The sequence below is a fragment of the Rhinoderma darwinii genome, chromosome 8 (assembly GCF_050947455.1).
Source record: "Rhinoderma darwinii isolate aRhiDar2 chromosome 8, aRhiDar2.hap1, whole genome shotgun sequence".
In the NCBI taxonomy this organism is placed as follows: Eukaryota; Metazoa; Chordata; class Amphibia; order Anura; family Rhinodermatidae; genus Rhinoderma; species Rhinoderma darwinii.
In genome coordinates, this window is record NC_134694.1 from 111,002,451 (window position 1) to 111,022,833 (window position 20,383).

Below are 20,383 nucleotides of genomic sequence, written 5' to 3' on the forward strand. Positions count from 1 at the left end.
TTAGATGTGATGGATAACAGGTGGACCCACTGTCACTGAACCCGTCAGTCCCGCTGACCTGACGGATTCAGGTCTCAGCGCACGATACAGCTGCTCTGTATACAGGATACAAAGCAGCTGTATCTCAAAAAGTAAAAATACCTTTTGAAACTTAAAAGTACTTACAAAGTTTGCACCAAAAACACAGATACATTATTAAAAAAAAAAAATGTCTTCAAAATTGTACATTAAGTTTTTTTTAATGGCTATGTTGATACTTTGAGAAAGAACTCCACAATTCTTCTGTAAGCTCCCCCCCCCCCTCCCTTTTCCTGTGATTGTGGTTTGGGTCTCGCTCTTCTACTGGCCCAGGGCTTTGGTGTGAGGTGATTTTTTAGGGGTTCATTAAAGAAAACTTGTCATCAGTTATGACAACTCCAAACCGCTATATAGGGGCTAGAAAGACACTTCAGAACATATCCATGTCTAGCAGCAGTAATAAAGCAGACCTTAGAGAGTAATCTGCATACAGCTCAGGGGTTGTTAAAACTTCTATGTGTCCGCTGGGTGTTTCCGAAGTAGGCAAGTGTCCTGTGATCTAGGTGACAACCCTTCCCATCTAGGCTTGATTGACATCTCTGTCGCATCATCTACCGTTCTCTACGAAGAGATGTCAATCAAGCCTAGATCGCAGGAAACGCCAAGCGGATACTTGGAGAGTAATCAAACCTCAAAAGGTCAAGACACAAAACTCACAGGAAGACCAGAATAAAAAGACTTATTACTATAATTACGCTGTCGAAAAAGAGGAAAACAAAGCGCACATCGTGCATGAACCTGTAGGAAATAAGGGTGGAAAGAGATGGTCGATTGTGCTGACCCGATAGTGTTATGCTGGGAGCATAACATCCAAAGATACGTGTCCAAGTCACACTTGTATAAGAAAGTTGCAGCCCAGTTCCCGTTCCGGAGATTTTGAAACAAACTCCGCTGTATAGATCCAGAAGATAAGGGGTAAAAAGGACGGAAAATCCAAGGACTGTGAGGTCCCACTGACTGGACTTAGGGTTCATTGAGCTGCGCCCTTGGATTTTCCGTCCTTTTTACCCCTTATCTTCTGGATTATTACTATAATTGGCATACAGAAGATTTAGTTAGGGTTGGCGGCATTTTGATTAACTTGGCAGGCAGTTTATACTGCGCATGTGCCACCTGGCAACCCTGCCAGCCCCAATCTCAGTTTATAAAGCCCAGAGCAATGGAGGTGGTACCCTGGACACTGGAACGCAGCCATGTACATTTTGTAGATCTGTCCAAAAAGTGTAAACAATAGTATAATAAATAAGTAATCGTATAATAAATAATAGTGTAATAAATAATAGTATAATAAATAATAGTATAATAAATAATAGTATAATAAATGTAATAGTATAATAAATAATAGTATAATAAATAAGCAATAGTATAATGTAATAGTATAATAAATAAGCAATAGTATAATGTAATAGTATAATAAAAAAGTAAGAGTATAAAAAATGTTTAGTAATCGTATAATAAATAATAGTATAATAAATAATAGTATAATAAATAATAGTATAATAAATGTAATAGTATAATAAATAATAGTATAATAAATAAGCAATAGTATAATGTAATAGTATAATAAAAAAGTAAGAGTATAAAAAATGTTTAGTAATCGTATAATAAATAATAGTATAATAAATAAGTAATAGTATAATAAGTAATAGTATAATAAATACGCAATAGTATAATAAATAATAGTATAATAAATGTAATCGTATAATAAATAAGTAATAGTATTTATCTGGATCGGTTTAACAGAAAAGGATGTGATTGTTTTAACCTCTTTCTTTCAGGTGGATCCAAACCAATAATGTGCAATCGTTTGGATCCATCTACCTATACACTTAAAGAGTAACTGCACTTTTATTAAACTTTGGATACGTCATAGAGACTTGTCAAATGTTTGGATCAGTGGGATTCCGGGTGCTGAGACCCCTCCCCCCATTGCTGAAACAAAGGTACAGAAATCGCTCACGTTTTATGTAAACCGTCTACAGCCCGACGAGCGCCGATTACAACCGAAGGAGCAAAGCCATCAATTGAGCGCTTTTGCACCTTCGTTTCAGCAACGGTGGGGGACTCAGCACCCGGACCCCCACCGATACAAACTTTTGATATTTTTCTTTGACATATCAGAAATTTAATGAAAGTGTAGTTACTATTTAAAGTAAAAAAATATAAAAGGGAACGTCACGTATGTGCTATTTAGTAACATAAATGCTATACCAACGTATACCTGCCAAACATGACGAATGGGCACTGTTTGGGCATCCAAAGGCACTGTAGACACTAACATGAATGTTACAGTACACGTTTATGGCATAGAAACGCACAACGTGAGGCGTAACGGGAATCTCCTTGGCCCCAAATCTGTAACAGGACCTTCCCCCTACCATTTATAATACTGGTGTCTTCTTATGTGGCAGAGGGGCTTTTGGGCCCACTTGGACACCTGGGCCTGGAGCGGTTGTTGAATCCCTATATGTCAGGATTATGGTCTGAACGTGGTGTGAGAGGAGCCGTATAAAATGTTCACAGCATACAGCACAAATCATCAGGTCTGACGTTGATATAAACAGAGGAGACAGAAGCTTTTTGGAGGCAAAAAAAAAATCAAATTTATTTATTCACATTTATACAGCAGACCAACACCATGGACAGTTTGTCGGGAACCTGCAAATTTGGATGTGGCCCTGATGGGGTATTTACATTTTTCCTATACTTTTTAATACTTTTGCAGATGGTGAAGGGGTTACGTGATCTTTACCGCCGTACAAACTCCATCATGAAATGGTTACGAAGTGTGAATATAAGATTTGTTTCACAATTTCAAAATTTTCAATAAATATTATTTTGGAGAGAATGAAATGAATGTAAAAATTGTATATGTTCTTATTAGGGAGTAACTATCAGAACGAGGGTTTATTTAGGGTTTATTCACAGGCGGTAGATTTGTTGCAGAAAAATCAGTTCCATACATCTGAATTGGGTTGTTTTGGTGGCAACACATGGATTCCTGCGAGCTCTAGTCAGATGCAGACATTTCTGCGCAAATTTTCCATGTGTGATCATACCCTTAAAGGGGTTTTCAAGTCCTAAGAATTTGATCGCCTATCCTCAGGATAGGCCAATCAATATCTGATCAGTGGGGTCCGAACTCCGGGACACCCCCGCCAATCAGCTGTTTTGAAGCGGTCCCTTCATTCCTTATCGTCTCGTACAGTGAATCGCCATCACACTTGTAGCGGCGGTTCACAGCATTTTCTCCCATTCGTAACAGCTGATCGGCGGGGGTGCCTGGAGTCGGATTCCGACCAATGAGATATTAATGGTCTAGCCCGAGGATGGGCCATCAATTTCTTAGGACTAGAATACCCCTTTAATGTCCACCTTTGTTCTTTAAGAGAAGCCGTGGCTGCTATTTAGCAATTATGAACAGCAGGGGAACATCGTAGAGATCTGTATTTTAGTAAGGATGTATTTACATGAGTTGGGGTTTTTTTTGCTCCGAATTTTGTAATTTGCGTCGTCTGCTCATTTCTCTGCTGCAGCCGCTACAGGGAAAATATAGTATTACATGCCGCCATTCAAGCGATAATAATTCATGGACAACAGAGCTAGTTGTTAGAGGCTCTTTGCACAGGCTTATAGAGGGGGTTCGCGGAGTCGGGGACCTCTATGATTTCCATTGGCATGAATATGGTATACGGAATGGGCTTTCGAAATGAGACAATCCTTATCATCTAAACAACCCCTTTTTAAAAAGAAAACGGGATGTAAAGAAGCCGGACCGGCGGTGATCAGCTGATCGCCATGGGTCTGGCTAATCTACCACCGGCGATAATAGCCACGGCCAGCCACAAATAAATAGCCATCTACGTAATGTATGAACACTCCGGGTCTGCCGGAACAAGAGCTATTTTTACAAAGCGGCTCTCAATTCTGGCACATAGAGGTGGTCCCCCTACTACGACACCCATCTTCCCTACTACGGATTAGGGATAGGGGTTGTCTTGAGGGGACCGGGAGAAATTTTACATTGTTTAGCTCACAGAGGAAACTGTATCAACCGTTGGCTATGGATAGTATTTGGTCTTTACAGGTTGTCAACTAGTGTTCACATTCACTGACAGCATGCAGAGATCTTCAAATTGATAAGAAATTGAAACAATTTATTTTAGATAGATGAACTAAATATTGGATTATACAATGATTAAGCTTTAATACCTAAAACCAGATAACACCCATAAATAAGAGGCGCTAGTGATAGAGTAAGGGGAGTAGACCTGCGGACATGATCATGACTTCCAGACAAGTAGATGCTTTATAAGCCGGTGAATTTACAGCTCCAGCTGGTTATTATTGTGGGGTCATCGATATATTTAGAGTAATATCTCTTCTTAATTTTAACCAAGTTGGACCATCAGCCATTATCCAAGGGCAGGGACTGAGGACTGGAATGGGCCTTATGTTTTGTTCATAAAAAGCCTCTGGAGAAGTATGGAAGTCTTCATGATGTAATATAGAGTAGGATAATGCTGAGCAGTCCTATGACAGCGAGCCGGGGAGCTTGAGCGGTGTAGCCTCCGTTGCAGTAACTCGATATACAGCAGGTGGTGTTGCCGGTGATTGCTTTCAGTACTCCTGTACCTTGTAAGGTTTGATTGCAATTTACTGATTCGAAACATCCATACTTGGCAAAAATAACATTACCTCCTATTTTGGAAAAAGAAAAGATCATTAAATGGGGGATCTAGCTTAGAAAACCTATTTTTAAACATTCTATTAGGAAATTCTTATTCCCTAAGGGACCCCCACTAATAGCCGGAGTGAAGAGCGGCCACAAAGAACATCTCCTGCTCTGGAGGACTCAACACATCTGTGCATTACATGGATAGTCTATTGATTTTAATGGATACTGTGTAATACTTCGTTCCTCCTGTGGTGGTGCTGCAGGGAAATCACGGCATATAGATATCATAGAGCGAGGTCCTCTGTTCGGGATCCCTTTAAATTAGCCATAAAGGAGAGACATTCTGAGGAGAGACATCTGTTCTGGCAGATCTAGACATTCTTGTATTACAAGGATGGACGCTCACCGGAATGGCCGCCATGTAATACTACATTTTCCCTGCAGCTGCCTCTACATTGTGTGAATGATGGGTGTGAGAAGGTCCTCCAGTCCATAAGGAGTCTTGTCTATCTTGTTTAGCTATACTTGGTTTAATATAAGGCAGTGGTGGCCAAATCGTAAATCGTGATCCACTAGTAGACCTCAGAGGAGGACCAGTAGACCTCAGAGGAGGACCAGTAGATGTTAGGTGACCAGACCGTGGTCCTTATAATAATTATTGATAGCAAAGCAGGTTGTTTGGGACGTGCGTCCTGGGTATGGCCAGATCATACACAAATTCATTGGTAAACTACATGGACCCACATTTAATAGTCAGAATGGACACATACCTAATGTGTAGTTTGTGCTTCCGCAATATGAGTTTTCTTGACATTGAGCGACGTAGGACGTGGTGAAAAAACAGTTAGATAAGAACTTAAATTGACAGGAATAGCATTCTCTTGTGGTCTGACCGTCTCCTAAAAGAAAACACAAAAAATTAGAAATGTATTAGGATTATTAGCAATGCTATAACTATGGGGGGTGCAGAGGTTGTAGTGATGTCTGGGCCACTGGATCACACTGAAACTTTTCTAGTCGAGTACTCAGCAGTGCAGGGCCGCCAGTTGCCCACCACTGGTTTAGAAGGGAAGAGTGTTTAGGTTGGATTTACACGCTTTGATTTTCGCTATCGACTGGCCAAAAATGTTGGAATTTAAAGAAACTCTATGTGTAAAAGGTCATAATCTTTAGATCCATCAACTCCTTCCCCAAGATTGCTACAATTGTAGTGTAAAACCAAGAAGCATTCCCCAATAGCTCAGAAGACCGATTAGAGCTCCATTTCATCGGGGCGATCAATACAAGTAAACCCCGCCTTCCCGAAGATATTAACAGCAACAGCCAATCGGATATCTCAAATCAGGTGTTCTCTAAGTAAAAACTTAAATTGAATTAGGTTGTATAGGATTAGAAAAACATGGCTACTTTATTCTTAAAACAGCGCCACACCTTTCCACAGATTGTACATGGTATTGAAGCTCAGCCCCAGTTACTTTAATGCAACTAAACGGCAATAACAGACGCAACCCATGGACAGGTGTGGCGCTGTTTATAGAAGAAACCAGCCATGTTTTTTTAATCCTGTACAACACCTGTAAATAAACTTAAATAAGCCCTTTGCCAAAAATTAAGAAAATATGTGCGAGTTCGTTTTTGAGACCCTCATTCTCTGCCTATACGTAGGGTAGATCGTAAAAGACTTTTGGGAGAATCCATGGAATTTTCCAATTAAATATCATTGGAACTTCCCATTGGCTAACCAATAATACCACTCCTATCTATAAAAACAAAACAAAATGGACCTACCAACTTTGACATAACCACAACCCCTCATGTGCACCAGTCCATGTCTATGGCTTTTGGTGTCCCACACGCTTTAGCACTGTTGCCAGGGCAAAATGGGAGACAATAAAAGTTCCTCCGCCAAACACCCATTCCGGAATTGGCATTGGGCCCCGTAACTCATTCCCTACTTTGCAATGCCCATATCATTGATGTAGCCATCCTCTTAAACAGGAACATTAATAGGTCCAAAATTCTGTGCTGATTATTTCCTTAAATACTTTTATAGGGGTCAGAGCTCAGTTTCTTTTCTGATACAGAACTCCAAATCCCCTACAAAGACTTTGGGGGAATTTACTAACAACTTTACGCCAGTTGAGCCATTAAAAAGCTGCAATTTATGACGCACCCAACATTTTTTTTAAAAATTCTGCCATTTTCAAAAAGGGCGAAAAAAGTGGACGAGGTTTAGCAGGAGGGAGCTTAAATTATCGTGCAAATCTACGCATCGAGCGAATATATATAAGAAACTTTGTAATATATCTTTATAGAGAAAAAATGCATCTTTCTCCACTTGTCGGGCACTTCTCCCCCTGCCTCCTGCACTGATCATTCATTCTAAATTTACTACTAAAATTCATCTTGAGAGATGAGACCGAGAGACACACACAGATGCTGCTGCAGCTTCTAGTAAGTGTTCTCTCACCCCAGTGCTGAATTCACAGCTACACTGCTCATTACTTCTGTATGTCCTCCTTGTTGCTGCTGCTTCTGAGGGTGTGCTACAGAGAGATTGGGGAGCAGGATGTTCTCTGCTCTGTGTGTGCAGTGTATAAAATACATTAAGCATTTAGGCTCTGCCCACTATCTCAGGGAAAACTGAGAATTAGAAATAGAGCCCGCAGAGGAGAAATCTGCTAAATAATGCAGAATAGAAGTTATATACTGGCCAGAAATAGTATTATTCCTCATGGACACACATATGACAGCTTATTCTGAAAAGTCACCTGAAAGGTTAGGTACGCTTTAAAGATAATATACTGACTACATGCAGTCTCCACTAGGTGGAGCCTAAGAGCACACTGCATACTGTATTATTGAGTTCAGTGTATTTTATGATAACCTATAATTTTATGATAACCGATCTTCTTTCATGTGTATTTCTTATGATGTCACTTTGTGGTCAAATACACAGCAGGATGCCTAGGTTTCTACCATTATAGTGGGTGCACTATTGTGGTTTGTTTTTGCAAGGTCACACAAAGTCTGTCATTCATCGATGTGATCGAGACGTTACCGCTAATGATAGTCACACCCAGTAGAGGACATGTAGTGATGGAAATGATCAGTGTGAACCTCCAGGATGATGATGTTGGACAGACAGACTTGTTTACTGAGGTTATGAATATGTTGCTTATAGTTTTGTACAAACATTTTGTTCTGGCCAGAAGTTTTGTGTTTTTGTTATCTTCTGAGTACGGCGTTGTCTTATCAACTGCTCCTTATACTGCATAACAGGACATCAAAGGGGTCTTCTGTTCAGGATCCTCATCACTTGGTCAGAGCAGAGATCAGTTACAAAGAGCATATTTCGCTCTAGAGGACCTGTCCTGTATTACACAGACAAGCCATTGATATGAATGGGCACTGTGTAATGATTAATTTCCCCTGTGGTGGCGCTGCAGGGAAGAAGAACACTTACTGCCAGGTTTCCCCACTGATTATAGCTGATGACTAGAGGTCCTAGCAGGGGGGCACTTTGTGATCAGCTTATTGTCAAGGGACCCTTCTAACAAGTAGGGATTTTCCAAAGCAGAGTACCCCTTTAAGGCCCTGTTCACGTTTTTTTCCCTATGTTTAGCATGTACATCAGGAAAGCTCTCGAAGTACATGCTAAACGTGTCCATAGGGTTATATAAGCTCGATGGAGGCCAAAAAGAGTGTCCTTTTGGCCTCCGTTCGCCCGGTATACATTCGTATACTGCGGAAAAAAAGATTTGGAATAATGTAGTAGACTGCCACACAATGGATTCCCATAAAAAAAAAAAAATTTTATTAACATGGGAGCCTTTTGGTTACGTATGACACTGTATGGCATACGTCACACGCAGACATGTTATGAACATTTCATGAGCTTCTTATGACGTATACGTTAAACGGAGGTGATAATAGTCTATAGGTAACGGAGGCTGTGATGGAAGCCTAAGGCCCTATTCACACGACAGGGATTCCCGGCCGTTCAAAAAAATGGCCATCACACGGCCGCATGAGGAACAATAGACCCCAGATGGGGCTATTCACACGACCAATTTTTTGATGGCCCGGTAAACGTAAAAAAATGGGACATGCTCCCGGCCGTACGGCTCCCATAGAAGTCTATGAGGCCGAGTAAAGCACGGCTTCCACTTGGATGTGATCCGAGTGACAGCCGTGCTTTCTGCCGCTCGCTCTCTTCTCCTTCTCACATTGCGAAGTGGATGTGAGGAGGAGGAGGATAGGTTTTTTGCTCCTTGCAGGAGCGGAATCTTAATCCCCGGCCACAACGTTGCCGAAGCTGTGGCCAGGAATTCCGCTGCAGGAGAAGTCCCTGACTTCATTGTCCATATATGGACTGTGACGTCAGGGACTTCTCCTGGAGCGGTTCCCTAATCCTCAAGCGGATCCCTGGCCACAACGGCCGGTAATTTCGCTCCAGGAGAAGTTCCTGACTTCACTGTCCATATATGGACAGTAACGTCAGGGACGTGAAGCGGAATCCCCGGGCACAGCGGCTGACGCTGTGGCCGGTGATTCCGCTCCCTACAGTGGCATCTGTCTGCCATAGGCTATAATAGCATCCATTTAACACATACGTCATGAAAATATATGAGGAGCTATTTCACAGGATCCTAACACTGAAGAGTTAGTGGTCACCAGTGATTTTTGTTCTCTTCCTGATGAAAAAATAATAATAATTCTGCAGGGTAAAAAAAAATCATTGATAACTACTTAAAGGGGTATACACATCTCAGACATTTATGGTATATGGCTTCCTCTGCTCTTTATCTAACTCTAATTGTCTGAGATGGGAAAATCTCTTTATGGGATCGTTCAAACTTACCTCAAAGCTAGATGTAACATAGTAGTCAATGAGATTTCTCAATTTTTTTTAAAGAACAGCATGTCCTACCTCTGCCATTTTTTCCCTATTGACTTTAATGGAGAAAGTAGGTAGAGTAGCTATGGAAAACCACATGAAAAAAAAAACCACATCTGCGTTCTTTACACATTGTATTGATGCTGTTCTAGAATTGCCTTTTTGAAGGGTATGACCACCAATTTATAGTTCATAAAAAAGATATATAAACTTGAGTATGTGGTATTGCATTACTGATCCTAAGTTACAGCCTGTATTATAGCCTAGAGCTGCATTCACAATTCTTCTGGTTGCTATGGGAAACAGTCAACAAGATTGTCAGCAGATATATCCCTAAGGCTTCATGCACACGACCGTGCCCGTAATTACGACCAGTAATTACGGGCACGGCCGGCCACAAATGGCCGCGGACAGCTGTCCGTATTCACGGCCCGTGCTCCCATTATAAAGTATGGGAGCACGGCCCGTAAAATAAAAAAATAGGACATATCCTATTTTTTTCGGCAAGTTTATACAGCACGGACACCAGGTGTCCGTCCGCTATAGAAACGAATGGGTCCGTAATTACGGGCAATTTTACGGTCGTGTGCATGGAGCCTAACAGCTTAGCTAAGCTCCTGTACTTCAGGGGGCAGTTGGCTTTTCATACATGAGATTACTGTACAGTGTCGGGTGTAATGATAATACTTCCCACTAGAACAAACTGTGTGCAAACATTTAGAAAGTAAGGAATGCTGGGAGATATCAGCTCATAAGCCTGCAGAACTGTGAATGCAGCTCTGGAGTACAATACAGGCTGTAACTCAAGTTCAGTACAAGATAAGTAACACAATGCTGATTGGCTTTTTGTGTAGATTCATTCTATATGTAGCCCTGCAGAAACATTTATTCAACCTCTGACCACCACAGAAATGTTATAATATGATAATAATTACCAAAGAGATATCACTAATCACCAATTACAATGACACGCAAATACATTAGCAACTACAGGGGTGGACAACACCACCTTATATATGGCTCTCCAGGGAATCCCTACTGGAGAGCCTCCTACATAAGATAGATAGATAGATAGATAGATAGATAGATAGATAGATAGATAGATAGATAGATAGATAGATAGATAGATAGATAGATAGATAGATAGATAGATAGATAGATATGAGATAGATAGATAGATATGAGATAGATAGATAGATAGATAGATAGATAGATAGATAGATAGATAGATAGATAGATAGATAGATAGATAGATAGATAGATAGATAGATATTAGATAGATAGATAGATAGATAATAGATAGATAGATAGATAGATAGATAGATAGATAGATAGATAGATAGATAGATAGATAGATAGATAGATAGATAGATAGATAGAGAGAGAGAGAGAGAGAGAGAGAGATAGATAGATAGATAGATAGATAGATAGATAGATAGATAGATATTAGATAGATAGATATTAGATAGATAGATAGATAGATAGATAGATAGATAGATAGATAGATAGATAGATAGATAGATAGATAGATAGATAGATAGATAGATAGATAGATAGATAGATAGATATTAGATAGATAGATAGATGATAGATAGATAGAATTTTTTTTCACCCTATTTACTGTACTATTAAATTGCTTTACTGAAAATTAAATACTCCTGACAAAAAATACTCCTTATCAATGCTAAGATGAGTATCTGTACTCCGTTGAAAAATATTTTGTGTGACCTCCGGCTGGTAGGGTATCACCGCCAACACCTTCAATCCCATCTGCTGACTGTCCACTTGATTTTCGACCCTTTCAACATTCAGAATAATTAATATTTATATGAAATACCAGAGTACGTACCAACATGAACTCCACCAATGGCCAGGAGACACAGCAGCAAGTAGGGGACCATCCTCTTATATTGAAGTAGTCACCAGTTCTTATCGCGGAGCCTTATATTTAGCTCTTGGGTGACTTTTGTCTGGAGTTGGGGATTCACTGTAGGGTTGTGGGTTATGTAGGGTGCGTTATATGGGGGCTCTCTTCACTTTAGGAGTTTCAAGGTGGGGCTTTGGTTTCAGTGGTAAATAAATGAGTGGGAGGATAAATAATATGGGAAGGGAATCCAGGGTGTACATACTTGTGGTAGAGAGGTGAGGTGCGGCCCGTGTGCTAATTGCATCTTTTTGTTGACTTTAACGGTCAAGCGACGTTGATGCCAATTGCCCATATAATGTACATTGCTGTTTACTTTACACTTAAAATAACTAAAACAAGTCACATTTTCCGGTACATCACATATCACGTGATGCCTTTAACCCTGCCGTGACGCAGTTATTTTGGGCCGAGAGGACGCAACTATTTTTTTGTTTCGAGAGCCATTGCTTTTGAATTTTTCTGCCAACCTAGCCATATGAGGGCTTGTTTTTTGCAGAACGATTTCTATTTTTTCAATGGCACCGTTGTGGGGTACGTATAATATATTAAAAAACATTTGTCCATTTTTTGGGGGGGCAATTCCACCATTGTGTTTGGGTCAAAGGAGTTTGCCCATCAGGGACATATATGGCATATCCACAGGGTATGTGCCACCGGCCACTTCCTGATTACATGGTCGAGAATGATAAAAACAGCGTAGCTCGCTGAGCTACGCTGTTTCCGTAACTCCAATAGAAGTAAATGGCAGTTACGGAAGCAACGTAGTACGCTGATAACTTTATTCTGTGGGTCATTATGATTACGGCGATACCGAATTTATATAGTCTTTTTTTATGTTTCACTACTTTGACACAATAAAAACACTTTTAAAAAAAAAATAAAATATTCTAAGAGTTGCATGTGACCCCAGCGTGGAAACAGTCTGCTATGAGCACTACAATTTGGAATCATTGACGGCACCATCGATATCAATGTGCCTGCAGACACTCAGACAACATAGTTTTGAGATTATGCCGCTGGCATCCAAGGGATAAACTGCCAGGATTGGTGTTATCTCCGATCCCAGAAGTAGCGGAAGAAGCCCGGCTCTGTATAACAGCCGTGCTTCTGCAGCTGATCTTGTCGGTACAGTGGCAGGACCCATGAGATCCTAATGACGGATATATCCATCACAATGGGGGAACTAGCATGCGCTTATCGTGGATATACCCGTATTTGGTTGTTAAGCGGTCAAATAATAAAATTCAAATTGTCTGCAGCCACCACTAGAGGGAGCAAGCTGTTTTATTATATTATTAAAGGGTAACTAAATGTACAACAAACTTTTGTTTGGTGGGTTTCCGAGGACAGAGACCCCTACCAATCGTTAAAGTAAAGCTGCAGAAGTGCTCGTGTGAGTGCTGTGCCGCTTTGTTTCTATTCGGCTTTTTCCAGAAAGCCAATGTATCGGAGTACGGGCTCATAGACTTTCTATTGAGACCGTACTTCGATACATTGATTTCCGGAAAAAGCCGAACACACACAAAGCAGCTGAGCGCCCACACAAGCACTTCTGTCGCTTAGTTTTAGTGATTGGTGGGGGTCTTAGTGCTCGGACCCCCACCAATCAAAACTTGTGACATGTCAGAAGTTTGTTGAATGTTTAGTTACCCTTTAAAGGGAATGTGTCACTAGAATTTTTTTTTTTTTTTTTTTTTTTTTTAGTTAAACAATCATTATTTGAGTGATTACACATTGTTTTAATTTTTTTTTAATTTTTTCACAAGTCAGGAAATATTATAAATTAGATTCTAATTTATAACATTTCCATGTGCTGGTCACTAGAGGGAGCAGTACCCAAAATTGCAGCATGGTCAATGTGGTAAAGCAACCTCATTGCTTTATGCTGCAAATTTAGGTTAGACACACTCTCTCTAGTGAGCTCACACAATCCCCCCTCCCTTATTCTGGCTAGTGCCAGGAGAAGGAGGGGGTTGAATCTTCAAACCTCCTACACTGTGTGCCGCCATTTTCTGAGCAACTGCACAGTGTAGGAGGATTAGATACAGTGCTCAGCAGACCGTATAACACGAACATAATACACACATCACATACACGAACATAAATTACCTGCTGCTGCCGCCGCCTCTGCTCCTATTCCTTGCGTCTTCGCTTCCTTGAACATATGGGCGGAAGCCGCGGCCGGAAGTCGTCATCTTACTGTCCGGAAGCGGCTTCCGGTCCACATGAAAATGGCGCCGGATTTCGCTCTGCGAACGAGCTTCATTTTGGTCTGTGTGGGAGCGGCGCATGTGCCGTTCTCACACAGACGGCGTACACTGCAGAGAATGGAACGGCTCCCGTTCGCATTCTCTATGGGGATGTATGGGCCGTATTCCATCTCTGTATGTGTCGTTAATCGGCGCATACAGAGATGAAAAAATGGCAGCCCCCATAGAGAAGCAAAAGTAAGAACAAAGTCAAAAGTAGAACATGAGAACACAAATAAATAACATTTATGTTAATATCATACTAAAAGCAATATGATAAAAAAAATAAAAAAATCATGACACCTTCCCTTTAAGTTCAATGTATGTCATATGCAGAAAGCTCCCCCCAGTGGTGACTGCAGGTAGCCAGCATGTTATATTAAATAAGCACTCCAGTGAGGTTTTTTTTCCCACCACTCTCCCCACTGGGCGATCAGAGTGAAGATCACCTGACCCAAGGGTGGCCCAAAACAGAGTGGGTTCGAGTAAAATAAGAGAACCAGATAAGTTCTGTCTTTGCCGAGAATTTGTAGTTCTGTTTCAGAAAAACAGAACTTTGACCCCTTTAAAGATAAATTAGGAAATAAATTAGCACAGAATTTTGTAACTTATAGGGTCTTAAAAGATGGACATTGACTCTAAAGCAAAACTCTAGTTTTTTTTTCTTTTTAATTAAAAAAAACAAAACATTTCTGTTTTACTGTCTCTTCACACTGGCTAATAGAGCAGAGAGCTGAAAGAGTCTTAACTTAGAGGGTTGTATGAAATTAGAAAAACATGGCTCTAGAAAACATTCTTCCAGAAACAGCACCACTGTTGTTTACAGGCTGTGTCTGGTATTGCAGCTCAGCCTCATTCAAGTGCATACCGTAATATTCTCTGACAGTAGCCATGTTTTTCTGATCTCATCACAGACAACCCTTTTAATATGAGAGCCACCAACTCCTGAACCCTGCAGCAAAATTTGATGCAAATGTAAAGAGGCCCAGTTTATAACTCCCTTTCTCCTACCTAATCTAACAGGTGCTTTGATGTAGTTAACTACTGTGTTTAAAAAAAACAACACGTTCAAGTTCTGAACATTATTCGATTTATGCTAACTTGTTCTAAATGCCCAACTGGGTGTGTTTTTTCTATTCAACAAGTGGGCGTTGTATAGAAAAGTGTATAACACTGACCAATCAGCGTCATACACTTCTCTTCATTCATGCCCAGCTTGTTCCATTGCACATAGTGATCTCGCAAGATCACGCTGTGACTTCCTTCCGCAGGTCCTTCACCAGAGCGACGGAAGACTGAACAGACATCGCCTCCTGCCAGGACGTTTATCTGAATCTGCATCGGCTGGAGGCGATGTCTGTTCAGTCTTCCGTTGCTCTGGTGAAAGACCTGCGGGAGGACGTCCCGTCACAGTGTGATCTCGCGAGATCGTGCTGTGAATCAAGCTGGGCTGGAGTGAAGTGAAGCGTCATACACTTCTCTATACAATGCCCACTTGGTGAATAGAAAAAAAAAGCCCAGGCATTTGAAAAATGTTCATAACTTGCTCAATAATAAAAGTGTTTTTTTAAGAAAACAAAACAGTAGTTATCCGCATCAAAGCGCCTATTAGATTAGGTAGGAGATATGGAAGTTATAAACTGGTGACAGCGCCACTTTAAAATGGTTATAAACTCCTTGTTATTAGCAATTGGACCCTCACTGCAATAATGTATTGACTAAAGTGAATAACTTTTAACCTATTTTTAAGAGGGACACCCCCCCCCCCCATCTCATACCACTCCTGATGAAGCCGGGATCCCCTGGATCTATTTATTGTTTTTTTATTTATTTTATTTTACCAGTCTTTTGACTGATACTTTTTATCATTTTTAACCTAATTTTAAAAAAAAGTAACTTTTTGACCCAATATCGAGACCATGGTCTTTTTCTTTTTCACGGACATACAAAGCCTGACTGATCTATACCATCACTTCAATAGTACGACCTGTGATACATGGACTATTTACAGACCACAGACGGGGAAGACGACCCCAGCTCCAACACCTGAGGATCACATTTCACCACATGAGAGTATAGCATTTCTATACTTATCACCTATATATTACACAATGGCGCAGGCTCTCATTGCTTTTTAGATATACTGAGGAAATACAGAATTTTCCTTGCACCGCCAGCCTGTGATATAGGGAGATTCTGTCTACGAAAAAGAATCACACTACCCCACCCCGTGAGAGAGCGCAGAAATACGTTGGCACGGCAGTACCAAACAAAGTGGATAACCACTGACTCTACTGTTATGTTAGTGACGTCATTATTGTAGCCCTAAAACCCACACTAGTTCCTCCACTATCAAAATAATTGATTACATCATCTCAAATACAACCATCTATAGTAGTAATAATAATAATAATTTAGTTTCAAAATATCCTAAAGTCCTTCATCGGGGTGCAGTAAAATTCCTAATGAAATCAGACAATATAACAGAAGGAGTAAGCAGCCTTCCTGTTAGGCCTTGTTCACACAACGTTTTTCACACGCAGATTATCCCCATTTAATGAAGCTGTTATGGCGGTAGAATATGCCGCTGAAACCGATTCACGTCGTGTAAGCGTGTTTAAATATGGCGCCCGCTCACAGGCAGAGCGGGCACCATAGCCGCCGGGCCTCTGCTGTGTTGCACAGCAGGGACCCAACGGCAATGCTTGCGATCAGAAAAATTTCTGATTTCTTCTGATTCCGCATATGATTTACACTGCGCATGCGACAAAATTTACATGCACAGACGCAGTGCAATCAAGAAGGGTAGCGGGTGGCGGGCAGAGAGGAGGACTTGGAGTGGCTTGAAGAGAGTGGACACAGAGTAAACTTGCCAAGAAGTAGTAGTTTGGGATTCTATTACGGCCGGCACTGTCTGTCTCTTCTGAGGTCGGTCCACTGCGTGGGGGTGGTAACTGGTCAGAGTCAGACTGGCTGCCGCTGCATGCAGCGTGTACTGGGAGTGACTGTGAGACTCACCAATCCCAGCCCCGCTTGTAGCTTTCCCATGCTAATTAAGTGTGGGAAAGCTACAAGCAGGACTGTGATTAGTAAGTCCAACACTCCCCCCTGCCTGGTCTCGGTCTGAGCCGAGGTTGTGACATCAGGACTAGGTAACTCACTGGTCCAGGGACCGACCCAATGATGGTCTGTCTCTGACTGAGGTCACCTCAGTCAGTGACAGTCGCAGACCGTCATACGCTCTGCCTCCTCACTGTCCGCAGCCACTCCCAAGTCCACTCTCTTCAAGCCATTCTAAGTCCTCCTCTCTGCCCGCTACCCTTGTTTTGAGCACACACCTTTATTTTCTCGGCCTTCTGGCTGGGAAATTAGGAATTTTTATATCTGGCGAATGTCCAGGCTGTATCACAGCGCACATTCACTTATTTAATTTAGTTTTTTCACTGTGTGTTTGTCACGTTTGTCACAGGATTTTTGGAAGTGGTGCCCTTCTGGGACCCTTCCAAGGTCTAGGGGGAAAATGTGTGGCCTTCTGGTTCCGTTTTCCCCTGCAACCCGGCCTCTCTTCTTCGGAAGGGAGGCGCAACCAGATGCAGGCTCCAAGGTGGACACTGGGGTGGCAGCCCAGGTAGAAACCTTGGAGTGTTGTTGGGTCCCCCTTAGCTTCGGCGAAGGGGGATCTTCGATCCTCTAGGCCTATGGTTTGGAGGGTCGGGGAATGGTTATGCGGGGCCTCTCTCCTTTAGGAGAAGGGCTGCGATAGACCGCACCCTTTGTGCACTTTTTTGTGTGGCACCTCTGCACTTTTTTTGCACTTTTGGGTGACAGAAAGCACGACTCGGACTTTCAAAAAAAAAAAAAAAAGCTGTGTAAATCATATGTGGAAACAGAAGAAATCCCAGACAGTGCTTTATTTCTGCCGGACAGCAAAATAAACAGGGCGCGGGCTTTAAAGTTTAGTGAGCGGGGGGACCGTAGAAGGTGCGCGGCCACGTACCTTATAGGGAACAGTGTTTACGTCCATAAAAAACACAGCGTATTTCGTGCATTTCATGTCCGTGTGCCATCGGTGCGCGTTGCGTATGGCATCAGTGTGCTTTGCATGTGGCATGCGTTTTTCATGTCCGTGCAAGCACTTGAAACTCACGTCTGAATAGCCCCATTGAAATAAATGGGTCCGTGTGCTGTGAGTTATTTCAGCGGACAGCACACGGATGAGTATTACGCTCGTCTGAATGAGCCCTTAAGGAAGTGGCGAGGGGGCATGACGAAATAAAGAGAAATTTGCCATGGATTTGTATCTACTATAACTAGTAGATAGTGTTAGCAGTTCTTCGATGCCATCTAGTGATGTTGTACCTCATTACAACTGTGGATCTTTAGACCTCTGCTTTACATATAGGAGTGAAAAAAGAGAAAATTAAGACACAAATGTTGTGATTCCTGCTACAGTGACATTACCTAAAGTACATCTGGCATAGGCAAAGTTTTCGCGACCCTCAGATAATTCCTCCACACTGAAAAATCTCGTGGATTGTAAAAATAGTTAATGAAATTGGTAGAGTAGACCTACAATTTATATTAGAAGTTGTTAAATTTATCCCTCCATGCTCTGGTGTACACCACCTATTAAATCATGAAAAATGTCGGTATAGGGAGAGAGGAGGAAAGGTAGAGCATGGTGGACAATGTCGCCTTCAATTTTTTATTGATACCGACTAGTGTAGTAGGAGAAGGATTATACTGTGCAATGTCCCCTTTATTGCCACATTGTGTGGTATTTTGATTAAATTATTGCACAGTGTGATTACAGCTTTAAACAAATTCCACTGGGTAGGGAGCTTGTTGGCCCCACTACTCAGGTGGAAATAAACGAGGTGGTGCTGCAAGGGTTATTTTTGTATCTGTAAGATACCTTGCATATGCACACTACAGGAGGTTGTGTTCAAACTCTATGAGCAACTGCCCGATCATTGACTACCTTTTAAGCGTTGCCGCTCCAAACTTTTGGTGAGTAGCAGCGCAAAAGGATTACAATTTTTGTGTCAATGAACAGTTAATTAGTCTTCAGATTGTGTTGTATTTGTTCTGTTACCAGCGTTGCTGTTCCATTCCTGGCTCAAGCAGCAGCTCGGCCAGCAACGCGGACAGAAGGCAATCTATCTCAGTGAGCAGCTAGCTGGTCACCGAGTGCGTTTTGTGTTCTCAGCGTTGCCGCTGCGGTTCTTAATTATGCGGCAATGCAGAGAGACAAACTGCCTGTTGTGTTTTATTTAGTGTTCTCAGCGTTGCCGCTGCGATACACAATTCGGCGGCAATACAGAGACAGCAGCGTACGCTGTGTTTAGGCAGACAGACAGCCTGCCTGTTAGCAGTGAAAACTACTGGTTCGTGCAGTTGTAAGGATTGCTGTCTGTTTCAGAGTATTGGCTGTGAGTGCCGCGACGTCATGGGCACTCAGCAACACACTGGTCTCAAGTGTCGCCACTACGTCCGTTCCCTCCAGCTGTCTGGAGCGGACTTGAATTCGGCAGGATTAGTTAATTATTATTCATGGCTCCAATCTTGCCCTGTGTAATCTGTAATCTTTCCCTACTGTCAGGGTCGGTATGTCCCGACGTACGTTTTACTGAACTGAGTCAGCTTCTTCCGGGGGCTAAAAAAAAGTGTATTCCACATAACCTGACTTATGCAAAACCGCTATGGTGAATGTTTCTATAACAAGGGCCTATGTGTTTAATGGCTAAGCCAATTTGGCAAGCTTATTGAGAAGGGTATTCCCCATAAACCATTTATTCCAACTATGAAGTCAGATTTTTTTTTTGTGTGACGTCCCACATGTTGCAGTTCAACCTCTGTGACCCTCCCCGTTGCTGAGATCTAGGGGCCCCGTATTCAGTCGGAGAACAGGACGGATTATGTCACATGCCTCTAAATAGAGATGAATGGGATCATTGGAAACAGCCAAACATGCTCATTTGGCTTTTCCCAACAATCCCATTTATCTTTAAGGGGTGTACATGGACAACTGAGGGCCGCTGTACAAAAACAGCGAGAGGGCCCCCTTCCACCAGCATACCTGCAACTTACGTATATTTGCACTCATATTTAAAATGGCTGTAAATCTGGATAGTCCTAATTTTCTGCAGTGATGGGTAACATTCCTGGTAGTTAAGCAAAGTGAAGAGGTTAATGGTAATATACCTTGTGATCCAGGGCAGCGAAGGGATTTATGATTACATCTCAGGTGGCCTATGGCACTGAAGTAGTCTATGATAACATCCCTGGTGGTCTAGGGCAATGAAGGAGTTCATGATAACATCCCTGGTGGTCTAGGGCAATGAAGGAGTTCATGATAACATCCCTGGTGGTCTAGGGCAGTAAAGAAGTTTATGATAACATCCCTGGTAGTCTAGGGCAGTAAAGGAGTTAATGATGACATCCCTGGTGGTCTAGGGCAATGAAGGAGTTCATGATGACATCCCTGGTGGTCTAGGGCAATGAAGGAGTTCATGATAACATCCCTGGTGGTCTAGGGCAATGAAGGAGTT